At 38.4% G+C, this 25,152-nt stretch overlaps 1 protein-coding gene across 12 annotated transcripts in view; it reads left to right on the top strand.

Moving 5' to 3' along the window:
* The window catches only part of CHL1 (cell adhesion molecule L1 like), a 195,456-nt gene that overhangs the window by 57,206 nt on the left and 113,098 nt on the right, over positions 1 to 25,152 (top strand). For 3 of the 12 annotated variants that reach the window (XM_072785351.1, XM_072785355.1, XM_072785353.1), the window contains one exon: positions 621 to 710. The exons of the other annotated variants lie outside the window; for them this stretch is intronic. The gene's annotated coding sequence lies outside the window, so the exon portion shown is untranslated. The remainder of the gene's footprint in view (positions 1 to 620; positions 711 to 25,152) is intronic. 12 annotated transcript variants of the gene reach the window in all.

Genomic DNA, 25,152 nt, shown 5'->3' with positions numbered 1-25,152 from the left:
GGAATCCGATAATGTAGTATCTTAAGGAACACATTTCTTCATCCTTCAGTTAACATTTAATATTCCCAAAAATGTCTTATTACTTATTTATTTACATGCTTATTTTCTCTCTTCCCATTACTAAAATGTAAGCTCTGTTTGGACAAGAACTTGCAACAGTTTTCCTCAGGTAGTAGAAAATCCCTACCACCTAACAGGCACTCAGTAAATATTAGGTGAGTGAATGGATGAAGGGAGAAAGGAAGGAATAGTCTTTAAAAAAAGATGCTTCATGATCAAAATGGCACCCATATCCTTTCCCAAGTAGATTAGGTAAAGATGGATATTTAACATGTATTGAGAACTTTACATTGAGCTAGTCATCATGTTAGATATTGTACACCTTTTAAGATTATTAGTATCCTCCCCATTTTACAAATGAGGAAATAGAGGGACAGTGAGATAAAGCTACAGTGGTAGATTCTGTAATGCCCTGCCCTAATCAGCCTTTGAGAACCAGTTGCTCTCCATCCTGCTTGGAGTGCTGCCAGCAACCAGCCCTTACATGTCACCTCCCGACCCATTAGGCTGCCTCAGCTGAAGAGAGTACTCCCTTGCTCAAGGTCATGTCTCCTTTCCAGGGCAGCCCATATCTAAGGCCTCATGTGGAGGACAAAGGCCCAACTCAGGACAGCTCTAAGGATCATGCCCACTCCAGAACTCCCTGTAAGGTAGGCTGAGGCCTATCTTCAGCCTGTATTACAGCACCACTTCTCACTTCATCCAGTTCACCTTCCTTCATATTGTTCACTATGCTTTCATTTCTAATCTCTCATTAATAGACCAGAGTCTGCTTTTCAGGAAAACCAGCCTGCTGTGGTGACTTGTGAAGCTCTCTGCCCCAGCTAGTGAGGAGGCCTCTTTGAGGAGATAGAGCGGGCTTAGAGCTGCACTTGCTAGAAGAAGTTTATCTCTAAGTCTGAGTGGAGGAAGGGCTAGGCTAGGCATTCTCTAGGATCTTAAAGATGACAATTTTAGCTGGAACACAGGGAGCTGGGAGGGAAGAGGCTTGAGAAGGTAGTGGGCACCTGACCATGCAGGGCTGTGTAAAGCATGCAAAGAAGTTAGACTTTTATTTTTAATTGTTTATGTCCTTCTTTATACTCATGCACCAGGATCTGCCTACTACTGTCTCTAGCTACAATGAATCTGCCCTTTGGGGCCCATTTCTGCCCTATGAAATTTTACTAGAATTTAATTTTTCTTTCAGAATGCTATTTATAGACTCATTTTTTTTTAGACTCTTTCATTTTTAACCTTCTCACTGGCTTCCTACTGTAATTACAGTCTCAAAAAGCAGTTGTTTTCTGGGAAAAAAGGATGTTTTGAGCTACTCATTGTGACTTAGTTGTCTCTAGTTTAAAACTTTCTTTAGCCACTTGAACAGACTTGATTCCAGTTGTTTTGATTCAAAGGCAACAGGGAAGATTTCCTAGAGATTCATGTGATTATAGAAACCTTTTCAGAAATTTTCAGTGATCATGGTTTATACCACATTGATTTACAGTGTGGGGTCATTCAAGTGACCCTTGGAATTCAGTAACTTCTAGGTCACAGAGAAGCACAGATGAGCACCATACCATCTTTGTGTTTGGTAACTGATAGGTTGTGTGTGTGTGTGTGTGTGTGAGTGAGAGATACAGGCATAACACACACACACACACAGACACATACACACACTACACTATCTTGGTATACTGTCTGGATGAGGTCTAAATGCTAAGGGTTGGGCAGCCCTGGTGGTGCAGCGGTTTAGTGCTGCCTACAGCCCGGGGTGTGATCCTGGGGACCCGGGATTGAGTTCCGCATCGGGCTCCCTGAGTGGAGCCTGCTTTTCCCTCTCTGCCTGTGTCTCTGCCTCTCTCTCTCTCTGTGTCTCTCATGAATAAATAAATAAAATCTTTAAAAAAATAAATGCTAAGGGTTTTCATCTATTTGAAACAAATATCAATGCTTGGAAGAAGCAGTGTGGTATCTGCAGTCTGGAAGATACAGAGATTAAATGGGTCATATGTGTACTGCAGGCCTTATTTTCCTGCCTTATTTTTCCCCAGTGTATCTTGACAACTTAGAACAATGGTTCTCACCTTTGACTGCTTATAATAATCACCTGTGGCACTTTTTAGATCTGAGGTTCTCTGGGAAGATCATCTAAAACTGTAGCTAGAGCCCACATAGCTGTTTTGGTGGTGGTGGTGTGGTGGTTGTTCTTTTCAGCTTATACCTGTGATTCTTTTGGACAGCCAGGGTTGAGAAGCATTGGTCTGTTCTAATATCTACATGTTCTCATTTCCAAAAGAACAGTGAATTATCTAGAATTCTACAGCAACCATTCAATAATACTTTTGCTTTGCTGCTTTCTTTGGGCTGCTGCTTAGAACCAAGCACATGTTAAACAAAGAAAGAGGGTTCTGGGCCTCTGTATGTGTCTCTGTATGCATCACGGAGAAAAGCAAACACCAAAGAGAAGCAGTATTCATGAATGCAATTTAAAAATACAGAAGAACTGAGACGCCTGGGTGGCTCAGTGGTTAAGTGTCTGCCTTCAGCTCAGGGCATGATCCTGGGGTCCCAAGATCAAGTCCCGCATTGGGCTCCCTGCATGGAGCCTGCTTCTCCCTCTGCTTGTGTCTCTGCCTCTCTCTCTGTGTCTCTCATAAATAAATAAATAAATAAATAAATAAATAAATAAATAAATAATTAAAAAAAATACAGTAGAACTTTGATAAGTATTCTCTACCCTAGCTTTTTATTAAACTTCCAAATCAACGTATATCACTCCTAGAGCATGTAAATCCACCCATAGCACAGAAAAGGAGAACTGCTGCTTTTGAGTGGTGTACAGTTGTTGCACAACTCTGAGCGGTAACTTCACACAGAATACAAATGAATGGTATTCCCCAGAGCGGTACAGTGCGGCAGTCTGCCTTTAAATGTAGGGGAAGAAGGCATCAGAGCAGTGATTTTCAACCAAGGGTGATTCTGTCCTTCCGGGGATATCTAGAGAACATTTTTGGTTGTTGTCACGACTGGGATGGGGCTGGGGGAAGTGAGATTGTTGCTATGGACATCTAGTGATTACAGTCCCATTTTAAGTGCACAGGACAGTTTCCTACAAAACAAGAATTATCCTTCTCAAAATGTCCATCATAACTCAGGTTAAGAAACCCTGGCCTATTTGTACTAGCTATCTTGCCCTCCATGATACTGTGTACATTTGGAAGTAAGGGCAGGAACCTTGTCTCTCTCTCTCTCTCTCTCTCTTTTTTTTTTTTTTTTTTTTGCTTTGTGTTTCCAGTATCTAGAACAGTACATGGTACACAGTAGTTGCTGGGTATCTTTTTTGGATGACTGAATGAGTGAACTGTTTGAACTGGACAACCTTGTATTGCTGCCCTAGAATCTAGGCAAGTGGGAACTACATTAGGAATGAGTCCTGCCTAATTCTGTGGTTGTTCTAACGTGGAAATTCCAGTTCAAGGGGAGCCTCATAGGTAGGTGATTAAAGATGTCTCCATGGATTTCCTGTGGTGCCTGCCATTCTTTGGTTTATTTTTCCTTGAAGTTTGGCCCACCTGGGTAATTTCAGTGGCTTGAGGCTTCATGTCACTTGCAACATGGGGATACTAGCTTTGATCAGTATATCCCAAATTATGGAATACTACTGATGGGATAGAAGATGACCAGAGGTAATCTAAGATTAAATATGATTAAATAATAGACTTAATGTGAACCAAACAGTTTTTTCTTTTAAATTTTCTTCTGGTACTTCAGATTAAGTCAAAGGTTAGTTTTGTGCTAGCATAATTTTACATATTTTTAACACTTTTTACCATCTCTTTTTCATAAAAGAATCCAGACCTCAAAATCCAGGAGTCCACTGGCCACAATATCTCTTTAGAACTTACTTGGTTAGGTTTCAAGTGTGTTTATTCTCATGTAAAATGATGCTGATTTTCCATTTAGAGTAGTGAGAGAACCAGTGAAGACATTTTAATTTAAATAGGAAAATTAATTAAAAATACACACAAGTAATGCATTCTTATGGAACACATCATGAACATATCATTTGAATGAGTTGAGATACATTGGAGTTGTTTATTTCATTAATTGTGGTATCTTGGTAAAGATGGAATCTTGGAAACACTTGCCTGGGTGGCTCTGAAAGAGGCAGCTTGCTCTGGGGATGTGTTGACAGATTAGTGGGGGCCATGTGGGAGATGATAAGGGATGCTAGAAGGGGGAAGCCCCACGGGAGGGAGAAAGCCCTGAAAAGACATGTGGAACCCTTGTAAAGGCCACCTGCCTCTGGTCACAGCATTCCTTTCCTCCCACATGGCTGACTGTCCAGGCAACATCAACGTCACTTCTGGTTTGAGAGGCCTCTGGGAGTGAGAGAGAGTATTGTTTCATAGGGGAAATCAATCATGCTATTATTATTATTTTTTTAATTTTTATTTATTTATGATAGTCACACAGAGAGAGAGAGAGAGGCAGAGACATAGTATAGGCAGAGGGAGAAGCAGGCTCCATGCACTGGGAGCCCGACATGGGATTCGATCCCAGGTCTCCAGGATCGCGCCCTGGGCCAAAGGCAGGCGCTAAACCACTGCGCCACCCAGGGATCCCTCAATCATGCTATTATGAGTCATGGAACAAGAATCGTGCGTCACAGGTTTCCTTAGTAAACCTCAGTGGCCCTTTGATGCCACTGTGCTTTTGGGTCTTGAAGACCTTTGCATCCCTCCCCCCATGTGTGGTCACCAACTTCTACTTCTTCTTTTCTAATAAGGGGTCTTCCTCCTGAGGCTTTTGAGTCCATATTTGTATAATTGCAAACCTGGAATTAGGGATTTACATCTGTTTCTCTCACTTCTGCCTTGTGGGACCACAGACAACAAAAATCTCATCCTTTTCCTACAACCTTCAGACGTGTGAAGAGTGATTTTATGTCTCATGTACATCATCTGTTTTCTAGTAAGAAACATCCTCAGCTCTTTCAACTTTTCTATCCATGAGATAGTGCTTCCTCCTCCCATCTTGGGAGCTTGCCTCTGAACAAGCTCACTTCGTCTGAATCAATTTTAAATCAAAGCCTGACCTGGACACAACTTATCAGGAGTTTCTTGAATGGAATAAAACAAAGTGTTACAACCGCATTCTTTATTCTAGGTACCTACCTCTTTTACCTAGGATCACCAACTTTTTGGCAATTTCTTCACATTGTTTATTAACAAACTCTTTATACTAGTTATTACAAACTTTCTTTGTTTTAAATTTTTGGCAACAGCTTTCTAATAAAAATGTTTGATTTATGTTGTGTGGTGGCTGGGGGGCGGATGGAAAGGACGGGGATAGGAATTGCAGGCACATACGTATGAAGTATGTGCTAAGTACCAAGAGAAATGGGAAATTTGAAAACGTGAAATATCTGATACCAAGTTCAAGCTGCAAAGCAAGGCATGGTTATTATTTTTCCTTAGCCCATTTAGAGAGAGTATTTCTCTAGGTTTGGTCTCTGAGTCACTTATATTAGCAGCATCTTATCAGAGAGGCCACCATACTCTCTCGTCCATCATTGCTTGACAAGTTGCTCTACCCTATTTGATTTCTATTCATAGCTCTTATCACTACCTATATTTTATATATTTTTATTTATGGGTTAAAACAATTTATGAAACCAGGGACTTTGTTTTTTTCACTACTGTATGCATACTACTTAGCACGCAGCATAATAAATGAATAACTGAATAAATAAAAGAATAATTTGGGATGTTGATTACATATGCAGATTCCTAGACCCCCCGCTGTACCCGCTAAATTAGTATTTCTGACAGTGGGGCCCAGGACTGTAGGGATTCATCTCTGTTCTAAAATTTTAACATGGCTCTTTTTGCATAAGTGCACACCAATGTTCAGTACACCAAAACCAAAAACAAAGTATGAAGAGCACATTTTTGAAATACTGTAAACTGCCCATCTACCTTTACATTCTTAAAAGAAGACATGTGTGGGATGCCTGGGTGGCTCAGTGGTTGAGCATCTGCCTTTGGCTCAGGGCGTGATCCCCGGGTCCCGGGATCAAGTCCTGCATCAGGCTTCCTGCATAGAACGTACTTCTCCCTCTGCCTGTGTCTCTGCCTCTCTCTCTCTCTCTCTCTCTGTGCTTTCATGAATAAATAAATAAAATCTTAAAAAAATAAAAAAGACGTGTATATCAAGGCATAAGTATTTAGATCTTAGAATTTAAGGCATTTGCACATTAGTGACCAGTTAAGGATCACTATAAAATGCTGTTTTGACTATGATGCCATCATAGCTTGTGCATTCACTCCCACTTCCTAAATCCTGTTCCATTGCCATTATGACAGCAGAGATGTGTATATACATGGGAACTAGCAGACTACTTACTGTAGCTTACTAGACAAGACCCCAGCAGATCATTTTAAAAAGTTACCTCACTGACAAAGTGGGGCTACAGTTTGTGAAACTTGTTCAAAATGCTGATCTCAGAAATTCAATGCATAGTAGGAAGAAAAAATCTACATAAAGCCTTTCCATGGAAGGAGAAATTCTTATTTTCCTATAAACTTCATTACTAATAAAATAAGGGATAAGAGCAATAGGAAAAAATAAGATTAGGAAAGCCAAAATGGTTTTTAAATTAAATTATTCTTCTCAGACTTTTCTGTGAGACATCAGCAGCTCTGCAACCACCAGTTTATTGGAAGTCAGCCTAGTTTTTTAGTTTGAGACAGTTTGAGAGGCCATTCTGTCTGCCCCATATTTTACTTATTAAATTAATTATACTTAATTTGTTTTTCAGAAGTAAAGGAGGATCATCAGAATGATGAGCTAAGCTGTTAAATTCCACGATTGGTTGGTCACTTAGTTTTGCCCCTCAGCTAGCTGGACATGGGTACACTCTATGTTTTTACCTTTGATCATTGTACAAAAAGAAAGTCCAATATTACATAAGATAAGCATAATGAAAAAAATTGTCTCCGAAATTACTCAGTGCAGCTGTCCACTGAAACACTGTCTGTTTACATGGTGTTTATATAATTCTTACCTTCAAGTAAACTATTGGGCCTTAAGAGAAGGAGGGAGAAAGAGAAGCGGGGAGAAAGACAGAGGAAGGAGAGGAAAGTAAGTAGGAAGGGAAGGAGAGAACGAGAAAGAAGAAGAAGAATGCTATATTTAAAAAATGGTATTATTTTTCCTTCATGAAACATCATGCAATAGGAAAGGCCAGTCACTACTAAAAGTAAGCATTGAACTGGGGTTAAAAAATCATATTCCATCCTTGAATTTCATATTCACTACCTGTGTGTCCTCAAAAGTTCACAAATTTATTGATTTCTTACTTGTAAAATATATGATTTGGAGGTCAGTGATATTGAAGAAACATTCCAGCCTTAAAGTGGTATAGCTCTTTGATTTTTAATATATCTGTCAAATTTGGAACACAACAAATAGAATATTTAAAAATATAAGTCACAAAGTTAAGAGTTGGCTATAAAAGAGCTAAATCAGTATTTATGAGGAGAAAAGAACTTTGAATAAAGTGATAATTGTGAAGTACAATTATTGCTGGACTAAAATTCAATCTTTAATATTTTCTTAAGAAATTAAGAAATATATGTTAATACATTCTTTAAGTCAGCAATTTAGTTTGAGAGTTTTAACAGCTTGAGTATATTCACAGCCATGATCTATGGTAGATATGGGGCTGGTATCACACATTTAAATGCAAAGGAGTGAGGCATCAGAAGAAATACAAGGTAATAGGGAGTGGTGGAGACTGGAGCACCGGAAAGAACAGTCTCTTCTAAAGAGACTACTCAGCTCATTGCCAAGTGCTAAAGCAGGACTGTCCTGTCAGACTTTCTATATATTTTTTAAAAGGACAGAAACCTGAATTTTATTGTTAAAATTCCTTATGTTTGAGAAATGGAAGCTGGTGTGCCTGAGTGGCTCAGTTGGTTAAGCATCTGACTCTTGATATCTGCTTAGGTCGTGATCTCAGGGTCATGTGATAGAGCCCCCACGTTGGGTTCTGTGCTGGGCATGGAGCCTGCTTGAGATTTTCTTTCTCTCCTTCTCCCCCATCCCATGCTCACACTGTCTCTTTGTCTCTCTCTCACATTCTCTGAAAGAAAGAGAGAAAAAAAGAAAGAAAAAGAGAGAAAAAGGAAAGAAAAGAAAGAGAAAGAAAGGGAAAGAGAAGCTAATAGGGCGCTCGGCTGGCTCACTCAGAAGAACATGGGGCTCTTGATCTCGCTGTTATGAGCCCAAGCCCCATGTGGGGTGTACAGATTACTTAAATAAATAAATAAACAGGAAGAAAGGAAGAAAGGGAGGTAGGGAGGAAAGCTAATTTAAACCTCCACAAAAGCCACTGTGCGAGCTACATAAAACATACCTATGAGCAGTTTGTCGCCTTTGGTTCTAGGGTCTTTGGAGGTGCCTTCTACTCATTCAGCTACCAGGTAAACTACAGTCAGTTGTCAAACCGTAATGACAAAGTTTTAATGATCTCATTTGGATATTTAAATATTGGCCTTCCCTGAGGAATTCAGAATGGCTGAAACATGAAGATAAGTGTCATGCAAAGTGAAGGAAGTTTGGAGAATAAATGTTTTTGTCGATTTCACTGTTAAATGAGTTGCTCCCAAGCAGAATCCAGAAGCCCCAGTACCAAAGCTCCTTGGAACAGGAATGAGCTGTTCCATTAACCTGCTTCTGTCCACTCTAGTGTGCTGAGACTAATGGTAATTCATCAAATGAACTCCTAGCCATCTGAAAGAGCTAATTCAGACTCATCCCCAGGGTGGTATTGATGCATTAAGAGGTTATGGCTCTTGGAGTAGTTAATTAAAAAAAAAAGTGTAATAGACTTGCTGAATACTTCACTGGAAATTTCTCATTTATCCCATGATGATTCTGAATTTTGCCAGCTACTTCTTTGTACCATTGTGTCATCTTTCTTTTTTGTTATTTTGTTTTCTTTTAAGGAAGAATAATGTTAGAGAAAGGAAATGTTCATTTGTTACTGGAAACTTCCAATAATAGGATGTACTACATAGCACATCATAAGAGGTCCCTTGCCTCCAACTTGCATTTGTCACTGCTCCAAATCACTCATATATCTATGTATTTGTTTTTCTCTCTAGCCAAGATTTATTCACATAACTGGTTTATTGAGTCCATTTTCTCAAAGATGAGAATTATATTACATTTTTGATTTATGCATGTGTTTGCTTTTCTGCATCTTTTAAATGTTTGCTGCCCTTGGAACATATAGAGAACATGCACCACATTTGTATTGGCTTAGTGGATGTTGAAAGAGTGATTTTAATGATGCCACATATTTTTTCCTTTGTTCTTAGCTACACACAATCATGTAAGGTACATCTTTTGAATGGATCCATATGCACTGCTAGATGGTGGTAACACAAAGTGCTAATATTGATTTGAAAAGAATGAGCTTTTCTTATGTGTTTCTTCCCAAGCAACCAGCTTATCTAAGATAGATAATATCAATAGGCTGCACTATCAATGCCTTAGGATAGACTTGCAAAAATATCCCACAGTTTTTTATTTTAGTTTTTTCTCCCTTGGGTGCTTTGCTCTAGTTCTGTCATTCAGACTTAACTATAAGGATAACCAATTAGTAGTTAAATGAGTTGAATGAGTCTTTTTATGTACTCTATTCAAATGGCACTAAATTCATTGCCACATGAATAGGACAAGAATTATTTCTTTATGTACTTTTAAAACAAGCCTACACAGTAAATGATGACGTTCATAACCCTTGCCTTTATTGCTCTTTACTATACCCTGGGAATCATTCTGAAAATGAACTTGTAGAGCTCCTATTTGTATTGCAGTAGAAGAAAGAACTCAGTACTAATAAGAATGTATAGTTTTTCAAATATACAGGAAGGGAAAAGTAGTCTTGAAAACAGTATTTGAATGGAACAACAAGGGGGATCCCTGGGTGGCACAGCGGTTTGGCTCCTGCCTTTGGCCCAGGGCGCGATCCTGGAGACCCGGGATCGAATCCCACATCGGGCTCCCGGTGCATGGAGCCTGCTTCTCCCTCTGCCTGTGTCTCTGCCTCTCTCTCTCTCACTGTGTGCCTATCATAAATAAATTAAAAAAAAAAAAAAAGAATGGAACAACAATGAGAATGCTTGCTGGCAATTTACATCTTTAATAATGCAGGCATATCAAAATAACAAATGTTCCTGGCCTGTATCATTTGTGCATGGTATAGATGTATGCTATGGACCTAATACGTGCTGTACATTAAGATTGCCAAGGTAAATTCTCACTTCCTGTCTGAGATACTCAGACTCAGGGGCTATTTGGGAAGCTCAAAGTCAGTGGTCATTATTTGACTCTCAGAATGAATGATCCTTGGTCTTTTAACAAGGGACACTGATTAATAAAATAGTCTTGGGTTGTAGGAAAAATGTGTCATTCTAGAAAACAAAGACTTCTGTCTCTTTTCGTAAAGGACCATTTGCAAAAAAGAGCAGAATGCTAAGTGAAATACACATCTACAACTCTGTATAAACATTCCTTTCCAGTCATTGCTTCCTGGTCAGCAATCCTAACCACTTTGAAAGGCCTTTAGTTTGGATTTTAGGAAAGAACTACAAGGGAGATACAGCTTTTGGTAGTTGTTATTTAGTAATTTGCTACTAATGACGTCATGCCATGTAATGGAAGCATAATATCTAATGTTCACTCTTGCTACTGCTACTACTACTGTTGCTGCTGCTGCTGCTGCTTCTATGACAGCTATTTTCTGGATTCATTTACCTTGTGCCAAGAACTGTGTTTTTCTCTTATTTGCATAATAAACAATTATTTAATTGACCAGTGGTTTATATATATTTTATATGTATATATAAATGTATATATATGTGTGTGTGAAAATGAAAATATGAGAACATGAAATATTCATGAAAATATGAGACTCACAGGCAGTCAGGTAATTAAGGCTTGTATACCACCTTGAGTTGAGAAGGGAGTAGGGTTCCAGACTTCAAAAGGGAGGAAGACAATTCACGGGAAGATGAGAAGAACAAATGTTTGGCAAATAGATGTTTGCCCTGCCATGCAGGTAAGTCTTTCTGATATTAAAAGTGTCTCTGATAATAGCTCTGTCTTCCTGGTATAGACCCTCTATCTAAATTCTTTTAAGCATGGGGGCCCCTGGGTGGCTGTAAGGGTTAAGTGTCTGCCTTTGGCTCAGGTAAAGATCTCAGGGTCCTGGATTGGATCCCCATGTGGGGGCTTTCTCTGCTCAGCAGGCAGTCTGCTTCTACTCTCCCTCTACCTCTTCCCCTTGTGGGCGTGCCTGTGCACATGGGCCCTCTCTCTCTCTCTCTCTCTCTCTCTCTCTCAAATAAACAAATACAATCTTAAAAAAAAAAAAAAGAAAAGTTCTTTTAGGCAGCGGTTAAGAGAGAGGCAAAAAACTTTTCCTGAGGCTGCTGGGTCTTAATGGCATTTAGCTCAAAATAATCCACATGCCAACATGGTACATTTTAGGATAGTACAGGCTGCTGCCCCTCAGTGGCAACCTATGTGATAGAGACTGTGTGATGTTCCTGCATCAGGAGGTTAGGATGAGATAAAGCTTTATTATCATTTAGAACAAGTAAGGTAGGGCAGCCCTGGTGGTACAGCGGGGCAGCCCTGGTGGTGCAGCGGTTTAGCACCACCTGCAGCCCAGGGCGTGATCCTGGAGACCCTGGATCGAGTCCCACATCAGGCTCTCTGCATGGAGCCTGCTTCTCCCTCTGCCCGTGTCTCTGCCTCTCATTCTGTCTCTGTGTGTCTCTATGAATAAATAAATAAAATCTTAAAAAAGAAAAAAGAGTTAAGTAGAGGGCAGCCCAGGTGGCCTAGTGGTTTAGTGCCACCTTCAGCCCAGGGCCTGATCCTGGAGAGTCCCACTTTGGGCTCCCTGCATGGAGCCTGCTTCTCCCTCTGCCTGTGTCTCTGCCTCTCTCTCTCTCTCTCTCTGTCTCTCATGAATAAATAAACAAATTCTTAAAAAAAAAAAAAAAAAACAAGTAAGGTAAGAGCCATTGGGATAGTCTTTGAAACCATGTGAGCTAGATGTAGATTCTTTAACCTGTCAGGTGGGCATGGAGGTGCTCTAAATCAGTAAGTCAATGCCTCCAGAGTTTTAGTTTAAAACTAAGTATGTATTTAAAACAATAGGTATTAAAGCAATAGTTATTAATCCGAGTTGTTCTCTAATTATTTTAGGATTTAGTGGTATCAAATTTATACCCCCCCCCACCAAATTCATATGCTGAAGTTTAATCCCCAGTGTGATAATATTTGAAAGTGGGGATTCTGGGAGATGATTAAGTCCTAAGGTGGGGGAGCCCCCATAAATGAGATTAGTGTCCTTACAAGAAAGACATTAGAGAGCTCTCTTGCCCTTTCTGCCACGTGCGGAAACAGCAAAAAGACAGCTCTCTGTGAACCAGGAAGCCAGTTCTTACCAGACACTTCCATCTGCTTGTGCCTTGATCTTGGGCTGCCCAGCCTCCAGAACTGTGAGAAGTAAATTTCTGTGGCTTATAAGACATCTACTCTATGGTACTTTGTTATAGCAGCCTAAGCAGACTAAGACATCCAGGAGAGGATCTCACCCTTCCCCTACTTGAAATGGTAGGAACTGAGTCTACTGGGACCTATCTGATCACAAAGCATGTGTGAGCAGCCCCATAGCATTCACCTGAATAATTTGTCCTTATTATTTTTCATATTGGTACATCTGGTTCCTTGCATTCATTCCTGTGTTAATTCCAGTATGTATCTTGTATTTTACAGCTAAGGACCCTGTGCTCTGTTTACTTTGTGTTCTTCCAGTGTATATGGCAAGATTCAAATAAATGGCTATTGACTAACTGAACAACCAAGTGATACCATTTTTGTTAAGGCCATTTTACTTGGCAGCAAGATCTCTTTTTGAAATTACACTGAGAAGGACTCTCTTGCCATCATTATTTCCCTGGTGATCTCTGGGCACCGAATATAATGAGAATTTGTTTCCTTGCCCTGGTAGCAACTTCCTTTGCATAAGATCTAAATTAACCATTGTGAGGTGATTTAGGCCTTAGGGCGAGTTGGGATTATTCATTTTCCTCTATTTTATGTTCATATTTTAGTTCGTTTTTACTTCTTCTTAATATTGCGTACACCTCTTAAGAAATTTTTAGTTATTGAGATGTTTCTGGTGGCCGATATTACCTTAAAATCATGAAAATTTTTTTGTTATTATTTTGCAAGAAAGTTAAAACTGAAAGCAAGATCTGTAAAATCTCTTTTTTTGAGGATCTAAAATTACCTTATCCATTGTATCTCATGATCATTATCAGTTTAGCATTAAACACCTAATTAAACACTTCCATGTATGTCAGAGTCAAGGTTGGGATCATGCTGATTTCCTTTGTTATACTGTTACATAAAACTCAAGAAAAATGCTAAATGTTATATAGCTTTTGGTAACAAATATCCTCCCTATGATTTGAGTTATCTTGTTAAGAAAATATATTTAAAATGTAAATTATTTCTGAGAAACAATTAAAAGCAAATTGAGTACTTTTTTTGGAGAAAATGTAAGAGTTATCATAGAAGTGGATTTGCCTTGCTACTGTCATTTTTGGGCATGAGTTTGATTAAATCTGTTGTCGGTCAATTCTGAAATGATATCTTTCCTATGAAAAACCTTGCTTCAGTTTTCTATCACAGCTCGTAGCTTATTGAATTCCTATTTGTTGTCTTATCACATTGTATGTTTACTCACGCTTTGAATGTGTTTTGCCCTAGCATATGTTCAGTAGATATAATCTTTTGCATGAAAAAAGCAGGTTTCTCAAGCTTCCATATTATATTAATTTCAAATGGTGAGGAAAATAATTTGGAATAATAAAGCATAAGATTTTATGGAAGATCTAGTGGTGACATGAAAAATACATTAAGAAATGACGACTACCTTGTGCCGTCAGTACTTACTTTGAATTCAGTTCCATAGTTAATGATTCCATTATTATATGAACTATGTTCATATAGGTTCCTTTTCTTTTACCTTAAGATTATTAGACATGCCATAAACATAAGTTGCAAAATTTAATAATTATATAATTAGAGGCAGCCATAAATCTTACAGTGTCATTTAGCACACCAAAAACAATTAAAAAACAATCTTTGGAATTAGATTTGAATTTAAATTTTGTGTCTGTTATTGGTAGTTGGTTTTAGGAAACCGTTCATGCTACCCCTTTTGTCATGCTCTCAGATTTAGGGTCTGAAGACAAGAAACTGATTCAGGTGGTGGCCAAAGTATTAGCTTAATTTAGACTTCTTTCCTAATGATGAGTGTTAAAAGGATGTTAAGTGGGACTTCGTATTTCAATTATTGTTGAGGCCAAATGGCTAATTAGAATTCACAGCTGAAAACAGATTAGCCCAGTTAATCTTTAGTAAGAGAGAAATAAAGTGCTAGTAAAGAGAGAAATAAAATTTTAGGGCTAGAATCTTCCTCAGAGTTTTCCTAAGAGCCAAAAGAAGCCAAAGTTCCCCAATATCACCAGCTCTCCTGCCTGTGTACAGAGAAGAATTTGGAGGCAGGAAGATGAGAGTGAAATTGAAATTGTGCAAATTGTGCATTGTTTGTGATAAGAGGGGCTCCGCTCCCTCTGTAGCACTCTAACTTTTGCAAAGCCATGTGCCAAATCAAGGGGTCCAATGTCATCATTTGAACAGCTTGATGTGCCTGAGAGATGTCTTCCCTGTTTGGTTACCTGAATCAGTGGTGGACTTCCTGGTCTGTACCTGTGCCGATGTGGGCAGGGCAGGAGACGTTTGTGGAGATGTCATAGGATGGGCCAGTAGAGCAGTGCCTACTTTTACCTTTGGGCCCAGCAAGGGTGCGTGAATGTCCCATAGATCAAGTAGACCTGGTGGTAAGTGGCTGGGTTTGAGCGGTCTTGAGGGTACCTTACCTTAGGTGGTTGCTAAGAGTACTTTGACACCACAGGCAGGAGGCTCAGATCTGGAGTGGTGGAAAGGGGGAGGGGTGGGAGTGGAGGTGGAAGGGCCTGAGACTGGTGCAGGGGCTGACCCAACACACAATCAGGCTAGAATTGACAGTTATAATTCCAAGATGCTGTAGAAAGAGGAAGAATACAAGAGGAAACTGCATTCCTCTCCTCATTTAATAATCCCCATCTAGCCTTAGTTCTGGCCAGAAATGAGGAGGGAGCATTTTGAATCAGCCTGAATTTTAGTGATAAAAAGTGACATGAAGCTTATGGAATGACAAGATATCATAGAGTGACAGGAAAGGGGAATTTGGCAAAATCGTGTTGAAAGCAGCGTTTGAGGGGAAAAATGGAATCATTTCAGGCTAATGCTCCACCTGAGGTGAGGATCTTTGATCAACCAATTTCAGCTAGATTGTAGAACTCCATGAGGCCTCCCATCTTATTTTCCCCGAATGTTGACCCTTCTGTCCACTAATTATTTCTTGTCAGTCCTAAGCAGTGAGGTTGTCAGGGAGATTACACAAACCTGCTCGATACATTTAACACATGGGAAATTCTCATGAGATGAAATGAGGGGAAATTTGTGAAGATGGAGAAAAACTGTCAACAATTTTTAATTTTGAATGGACATTGGCATCAATAGGAAGCCAGGGATGCAGAGCTGCAAAAGCTGATGTATTCATGCTAAGCTGTGGAAACCAGGAAATGTGCGATATGGTTATCTGACAAATAGATTCAGAGGAGCAATGGAGAGAGGAAAAGGAAATCGAAGTGAACATTGATGAATGTGGGGAGGATTATTGTACTTGAGCATGCATCCTGATTTCCTTTTAATACACATGCTGTGTTTGAAGCCCTCTTATGAAAAGTCATCTTTCATGTTAAGTTGAGATCATGTTTTGGTGACATTTCTACTTGGTAGTCATATCTCTAGCTATTAAAAATAGCATTGTGATAAAACAGTTTTGATATGTGCTGACTGAAGTCATATGGTAGATGTTTTCTGCAATGTAGCAGGATTTTAACAGAATTGGGTAAATGAAATTTTTATACTCCTGAGTAAGATGCATGTAAATAGTTTTAGCAATAGCTATGAATACAGGAAGTTCTTATATCCATTAATTGTTTTAAATTTTTCATTGTTTTGATGCTTTACCATAATATTGCTACTGTTATTTAACACGTTTCATTTAACCAAGCATATGTAAGCACTACCAAAAATATGAGGGAAATTATTTATCCTTTTGAAAGTCTTAGAGTGCATCTACATTTCTGTTATAGTTGTTGCTATAATTCTTTTATTATCTAGTTCTTTGCGAGGTTTGCACAGACTCTTCCATACCCTTCCAAGTCTTAGGGTACTGACAGATGTATTTCCAATTCTTAATTTGTTTGTTTTTATTCTTATCAACGCACTGTTCTTTGTCATTTCTGAACGGGCTTTATGATCTTCCAAGTGTTGGGTTTAGTAATATGTGCAATTCTAGTTCATAAATCTCAAGCCTTCTTTCATTATCCTTTTCGTTTTTTTTTTTTAGATCTTTTTTTTTTAAATTTTTTGATTTATTTATGATAGTCACACACACACACAGAGAGAGAGAGAGGCAGAGACATAGGCAGAGGGAGAAGCAGGCTCCATGCACTGGGAGCCTGATGTGGGATTCGATCCCGGGTCTCCAGGATCGTGCCCTGGGCCAAAGGCAAGCACTAAACCGCTGCGCCACCCAGGGATCCCCTTTTCGTTTTTTTTAAATAATTACCCTTTTCCTCATTTCTCTCAGAGACATTTTAAAAACACAGGCTTCTTTTGTTACAAGGCAATATTTTTTTTTCCGTTCTGTGGAAATATGGAAGATAAATTGGACATAGATTCTTCCCTCATGTAGCTTATATAGTGAGCGCATTAGTCATGGCACTTTCAATGTCAGGTAGCTCTAGGCAAAAGAGAATTTTAGGTCTCACAACTAGAAAGACTATGGAGTTATTTATTGTGGAAATAAATTACAAGATCAGGTAAGAGTTTATATTGAAATGGTTCAAAGCAGCAATCAACACATGTTGTAGCATAAGTTCCAAAGATGACTGACTGCTGGTCTCCTACTCCCAACTTGATCCATCCTGTTATTCGTTCCATCATCCTTATATCCATTACTTGTTGAATTCCAATAATTGTCAGGCATTTGGTGCTGGGGAGATAGAGATGAGTAAGACAAAGTTCTGTCTTTGTAGGAGTTACAGTCTAATATCAGGAGGTAACAAACAGCCAAGTCAATAAAGAGGTAATGAGGTGCCAGGTGGTGATACTTCCTATTAAGTAAAAGTGAGGACATGGGCCACTGTTACACAGGCTAGTTGAGGAAAGCCTCGCTCAAGTGGTGACATTGGACCAGAGATTTGAATGAAGGGTAGCTCTGTGAATATCTGGGAAGGAGCCAGTCAAATGTAGGGAGCAGTAGGTTCAAAGCTAAAGGAAAGCAGAAGCTTAGCAAATATTGTAGTAGCAGAGAGGAATTTATAGTTTTGTGCTTTTTTATCTTAGTTTTTTTTTAGTTTTGTTTTTGTTTTACTGGGTATAAAATAGCTAGAATTTGCTCACTGGGTTTTTCATGACCGATAAAGAAGTTTGCCCCTCCTGTGACCATGTTACTGCACCCTCTGAAAGTGGTTACTTTGCATGACCCTGGCCAAGGGAGAGTTTCTCATCCAGGAACCTAAATCAATGTGCTTTAGTTTAGCTGTCTTTTTTCCACAAATGTTTAAGCTCTTTAATTTCTTAGAGATAATTGTCATTCCCAAACTTAATTATTTCCCTCTTAGCCTCTGTTATCTCCTGTTTTTTTTAAAAAAATATTTTATTTGTTTATTTGAGAGAGAGAGAGAATGTGCAGTGCACATTTCCTCATTCTTCCTCTCCTGGGAGAGGAAGAGGGAAAGAATCCCAAGCAGACTCCTTACTGAGTGAATTGCTATGGAGCTCTGACAGCATGACCTGATCCAAACCAAGAGTTGGATACTTAACTGAGTCACTCAGGTGCCCCTGTTATCTCTTTTAATGTTATTCGAGAGCTGGGTTCTCTAGACTTTTATTGTTTTGCCATTAAGTGTCATCAATATTGGTTTGTAGGTGAATTCAGCATATTCACATTCTTCCCTGTCTATTCCTTCTCCCATTGCTTCTGTGGATAGAAAAAAAAATTACATATGTTATGAAATTATCAGATCCCTAAGATTGAGGTCAAGCTTGTATTCTATCATAATAACTCTTTTAAAAAATTAGCCATATGTGGTCAGTGGCTACCATATCGTAAAGAGCAAATCTAGAAAGAGTATGATATCACATACAATTTCTTTTTTTTTCAACTTATTTATTTATGATAGTCACAGAGAGAGAGAGAGAGAGAGAGAGAGAGAGAGAGAGAGGCAGAGACACAGGCAGAGGGAGAAGCAGGCTCCATGCACCAGGAGCCCGATGTGGGATTCGATCTCCAGGTCTCCAGGATCGCGCCCTGGGCCAAAGGCAGGCGCCAAACCGCTACGCCACCCAGGGATCCCCCCTCACATACAATTTCTAAACCCTGTAAAACATTTTGCATTCACACACACACATTTATGTTAATATTAAAACATATTACTATTTTAGTATAAGTATGTTTCCTAAGATAAACCATCCTCAAATTAGGACATTCAAAACTATTAAGCCAACTAGAACTGTCTTTATTTTATTTTTTTTTAAGATTTTATTTATTTATTCATGATAGTCACACAGAGAGAGAGAGAGGCAGAGACAAAGGCAGAGAGAGAAGCAGGCTCCATGCAGGGAGCCCGATGTGGGACTCGATCCTGGGTCTCCAGGATCGCGCCCTGGACCAAAGGCAGGTGCTAAACTGCTGCGCCACCCAGGGATCCCTAAAACTGTCTTTAAAGAGAATAAATGTGCCCACTACCCAGACAGGTTAAATAAGAAAAGATATGTCTTTCAAGTTAATCTATTACAATCTTCTAAGCCCAGATACTGCACTAGAATTTTCTGGTATATTGTTTGGTACAATTTTTTACTCTAGTGTGAGATGGATTGATGTTTATGTTACCAGTAGTTCCCTTGCATCATAAGCAGCACATTGGTTTCTCCCAGCATGATTTTCAAAATTTTTTTATGATTTTCAAAATTTAAGTAGAATAATTTTGACCATTTTCAGAAACAGCTAAGACATCTGCAATTGAAAATTGCTTCCCACAGTTTATGAAGGACAAGATGATATTCTGCCTTAATCAATGCACATTTTTTCTTTGTTTCTTTTATTTATATGAGGATTTACCCAATTGAAAATGTACAAGAGATATTATTAATGCTCTATTGAATTTTTATGCTTTCCATATATAAACCACTGTGATCTTTGCAGTGTCTTCATTTATCATTCTGGTGGACCATATTGCTTACCCTCAACATTTTTATGAAATAAGAAGCAATATGGGATCCCTGGGTGGCGCGGTGGTTTGGCACCTGCCTTTGGCCCAGGGCGTGATCCTGGAGACCCTGGATCGAATCCCACGTCGGGCTCCCGGTACATGGAGCCTGCTTCTCCCTCTGCCTGTGTCTCTGCCTCTCTCTCTCTCTCTCTATGACTCATAAATAAATAAAAATTAAAAAAATATATATATAAAAAAAAGAAATAAGAAGCAATATCTTCCTTTTCTTTTTTCTTTAAAGATTTTATTTATCCACAGACACAGAGAGAGAGAGGCAGAGACACAGGCAGAGGGAGAAGCAGGCTCCATGCAGGGAGCCCGACGTGGGACTCGATCCTGGGTCTCCAGGATCACGCCCTGGGCTGCAGGCGGCGCCAAACCGCTGCGCCACCGGGGCTGCCCAATATCTTCCTTTTCTAACTAAGCAATATAGACAGTAAATTCTGTTAGCATGGACTCTAGCCTGGTCCTGTTCACCACTGTATCTTCAGTGCCTAGCATGGGACCAGGCTTATAGTAGGTGCTTAAGTCTTACAACAGTGGGTTGGAATTATTCTACCAATTTACTAATGATGAAACTGCCCCTGAGATTGGAGAGGGTGTGGGGATCAGTGACTGCCCAAGTTTACATAGCTATTAAGTTGTGGGGCTGGCCAAGCTCTTTATCATTGTGTGACTCATTATCTAGTATCATACTAACATATTATGGATATATGATTCTATACAAATGATTTGTTATTTAAACTTTCTTGTCACTGGTCGGATTTCCATTGTCAGGTTGAAAAATAAATCTATAATCTGCAGGACAGAAGCAAATGTCCTACTTGTTTTCCGGTTATATATAGGTGCTTTTTAACTTCTGTATTATTTCTGTTGATGTGTATTGATGGCAATAGTGGTTTATGAAAAAAATCATCTCTAAAAAAAACCGTATCTTATGAATTGTGTTAGTTGCTATGTAGAATGACAAAATTTTGCCACCATAGTGAAATATTTGGTACTTTGCTGCAGAGAGAACTAGCAGATGGTTTCTTTGATGTCATGAGCAGGGAACATTGGCACTTAAAGACCAGGTGTATTGCCTTTTTCAAATACTCTAATTTTTTATGTATTCATGAAAATATTGAATAGAAATTTGATAAGCTTACTACCATTCTGTAATGAATAATCTTTATTTGCTGTAATTGAAAAAAAGGCCATTACTGTTATTCAAAAGCATAGTTTAGTTGGGGTGGGGGGGCGCATCTGGGAGGCTCAGTTGGTTAAGTGTCTGCCTTTAGCTCAGCTCAGGTTCCTGGGATGGAGCCCCACGTCAGACTCCCTGCCGAGCTTCTCCCACTCCCTCTGCATTTCCCTTTGGCTCATACACTCACTCTCTCAAACATTTTTTTTAAAGGATAGTTCCTAATCTGAAAAGAACACTAGTATAGAGATAAACTCATGTAAAAGGAAACATGTAAAATATAAACACAGTGAGCAATTATAAGGATACTATTAATTGAATGTATTTATTGTATTCCAGGCAGTTTTCTAAGTATTTTATGTAATTCTTTTGTTTTTAAAAGATTTTATTTATTTATTCATGAGAGACACACAGAGAGAGAGAGGCAGAGACACAGGCAGAGGGAGAAGCAGGCTCCATGCAGGGAGCCCGACGTGGGACTTGATCCCGGGTCCCCAGGATCAGGCCCTGGGCCGAAGGCAACACTAAACCACTGAGCCACCTGGGCTGCCCTATACCATTCTTTTAAACAATATTTAAAATGAATAATTACATTTCCATTGACATGACTACTGTTATAAACTTTCCTCCACTAATCTAAAGTGTTGTGAAGGTAAAGATTATGTGTCTTTAATTCACCACTGTTTTTAACATATATAGTATATATGATGTTTATACTTCATAGATACTCAAGAAAATACGTTGAATTAAATATATTGAGTTTTGAAGGCTGAAGTCATCAAAATACTAATATTTTTATAGCCTTCCTTCAGAAATTTCCTAGGATGCTGGGGGTAGAAAAGGGCAGAGTTTAGCTTGCTTAGAAGACACGTGAGTTTTATAAGGTTGATGGTGTCGTTACAACTACTGGAATCTAGTGACTACATTTTCTTTGACCATGAGTTTTAAATAAGATAATAGCAAGAAGAATGGAAGTCCCAAGGGAAACCTCATGATTAGAAAGGTTGTTGTACAGTGATCTGGAAAGGACTTCTAAAGCATCATGGCATGGAGGTTAATGATTATGGACTCTGGTCCAATTCCAGAGTATCCCACATATCAGCTGTAGACTTGTTAAAATGACTTATCATCTTTGTACCTGCATTATCTCATCTCAAAGTTGAAGATATTAATAGTACCTACCTTATAGGGTTGCTATTATTAAGATTAAATGAGTTACTTATAAAGTTCCTAGAATATTGCTTGGCACATGCTATTTGTTATATACTGTTGGTTACATACATAGTCATTTTAGGAAATCGCTTACTATATATGCTAATTGTTTACTGATCTTAAAGAATGTTTTGAACATCTGCTTGGAAATTTAAGGGTATTATTTGGTAGTTAAGATATTCACAGTCCTAGAAATAAATGATAATGTCATGTGCTAGGATCATAAAGGAATTCTGGGGAAAATTTATATTAAAAAAGCAAAATAAAGAATCAGGAGCTAGCAACTAGTGCCCAGATTGTGAAACCAGAGTTAATGGTCTATATCTGTATACACACATAACATTAATACACTTAATTTGTCTGTTGGCAGAAGAACATAACATTGAATCCCATGTAATTTCTGGTTCTCTACCACATTTAAGTCACATGTTCCTTTTATCCTTTTCAGGACTAACAATTGCTTGCATTTCAAGCTGTAATCACTGTACTTGTGTTTTATTTCTCTTACCTTATACTTTGAAAATTATGCAAAAAAAGTGGCATTCATAACTTGCATGTTGTTTTTATAATTAGGAATTCAAAGAAAATAAATACCATGTTTACATGACTTTATTTCTGAATGCTAAATTTGCCTATTCTCCCTTTTCTCTCTTTGCTCATTTCCTCATATTATCTTTGACGTGACATTTGGAATTGATATAGAAAAGGCAATTAACTCAGAAGTCAGTAAAGTAAGCTGGTGACATATTTATTTATTATATGATGCAAATGTTTTGCTTTGCTCTTTTAACATCATCTTTTCTATAACAAAGAGTCTTACGGTTACTGTTTCCAGATTTTACATTTTTGCATGTAACCTAATTATAAGATTTAATTACAGAATGAATGTTTGTGTTTTATTTTGCATGGCACGGCTGTTGTGTGTGTGTGTGCGTGTGCGTGCCTGTGCACACGTGATGTGAAAAGGCATGGTTGCTCCAGTACTTCCTCAGCTCATGACTGAAACTCTTGTTCTAATTCAAGGAAGAAATAAAGAGCTCTTCAAAATTATAATAATGGATACTTTATTCATCTTCTCTGTGGAAATTAGTCCAGGAAGCAAATTAAAATTACAAGAGTATCCAAAACGGAATTATTTTTTGCTTAACTGCTACTTATTTGAGCCCCACCCTCTATAATTTTAACTTTCTACACATTTTCTTGGGGGATGATTTGTCTTATGGCCCTTAGGAGATCCCACTGAAATCATTTACTAGATGTCGCAGTTCCTCCCACAATCCCCACTGTGCTAAGTGGCAACTATTCTGGAAGCTGTCATGTCTGGAAAATACCATGATGCCACGAGTTAATTTCATACCTGTCATGCGATCTTTGCATGAGATCCCAGGGGGCTTTTCAGTGTGTCACAGTACTGCAAGCCATTCGTTAGTTCCTTTCAAAGCAATGACCCATGGCCAAGAGATCTTGTCGCAACACATGGCGACACCTGTCACCAGTTTTTGTGATTGGCATAAAATTAACCTGTTTTACTCATTGATTTGCTGCTTTTTAAATAATATCCATAAATAAGATGAGAAGAAATTGTATTTGGAAGCAATTTATTGCCACTTTCAAGAAGCATAATGGTAGATTTGGGATACTGGATCTAATTAATAGACAGACCATTTCCTTGCAGAGGTACACACACAGTTATTCAAACAAGGTCATATTCTATGAAGTTCTGAATGGCAGTCTGCAAATTTAAGATTAATGTTTCAGTATTTGAACTTCATCAAGGATTGGAATAAAGCAAGAAATGATATTATTTTGAATCTTGTTGTAGAAGAAAAATTCAGGAAGCTTGGGTTTCAGATATGTGTTTGCCCTGGTTTTCAATGGTTTCACGCACCTTGAGAGTCCTCTGATTTCTCTCTACATTTTTCATGCCCAGATCTTACTATTGTTATGGAGGCATGCATAAAAAGGACCTGTAGAATAACAACATTTAGAATTATGACAGATATCTGAGAAAACTAGATTAATGATGTTTAGCCTTTAGATCCTTAGCAATTTATCAGTTACTTTTAAGGATAAGACAGAGAAGAAAATAGGCAACCACTTATCTGTGCCTTTCCACCTCACTGAAACAGTAAAACCCTTCTGATAAAATTATTTTATCTACAGAGAAAGTATCTGGTTCTGTGCATTACCATATTTTTTATCTTCTTACATCTTTAACTTCTCAAAAGGTATAGCTGGTGTCTTTCCCTCTTCTTGATTAAGTTAAATGCTGCTTAGATTCTGAGAGTTTGATATCCAAATACAATAAAGAACAAAGATGAATTTTAGTCACTTTCTCCCTTTTTTTTTTTTTTCTCTTTACCAATTCTCAAGACTAAATGGCGTTCTCCAATTTGGATCGGTTGCTCTGTATTCTGGAGTAATCAATTTTTCCTGGCATTTCTTAAATGGTCTTTATTATTCAGTGAATTCCCTTTGAAAGTATAAACATTAGTCCTTGTTGTATGGCCTTAGAAATTGATGGCTGCTGTTCTCAAAGGATGGTGGACTTGGGATGATTGAAAGTGCAGAGCAAAGAGCTGAACTAAAACAATGGAATCAGAGGAAGATGGTACTAAAGACAAAGAGAGAAGAGCACAGCAATTGTAAAATAATCTGAAGTAGGGATTGGGGATTTAAAGCCTGCTTAGACTTGATTAATAGATGCTGTAAAAATGAAATGCTGAGCCAAGGGGAAAAAATGCACTTGAAAAGTCCCTTGAAAATGTGTTAATGCCTTTACTTGGCAAGCATTTTTTTTTCTTTTTTCCCCCATACTGAGTATAAAATCATTGCATGAAAATATAGATTTTTTTTCCACATTGGCTATTGTTATTTTTTTAAGTGCTTATTATGGTTATGTTGGGATAAAATCAGGTTTCTGCTAGACAAAAAGAAAAAAAAAAGGTCTATACTGATACTATGTTGGTCATAAGGCAGATCTTTGATAAGTCAAGGTAAAGATAAAATGTAAAAATATAAAACACATGTTTAAAATGTTATTGGTAAACTAACGGTATTTATTTTATTTTTTTAAAAGATTTTATTTATTTATTCATGAAAGACAGAGAGAGAGAGAGAGAGAGAGAGAGAGAGAGAAGCAGAGACACAGGCAGAGGGAGAAGCAGG

This window comes from Canis lupus, chromosome 19 (genome assembly GCF_048164855.1).
Source record: "Canis lupus baileyi chromosome 19, mCanLup2.hap1, whole genome shotgun sequence".
Taxonomy (NCBI): Eukaryota; Metazoa; Chordata; class Mammalia; order Carnivora; family Canidae; genus Canis; species Canis lupus.
The sequence above is the reverse complement of the archived record's forward strand: the minus strand, read 5'-3'. Positions and strand labels throughout refer to the sequence as shown.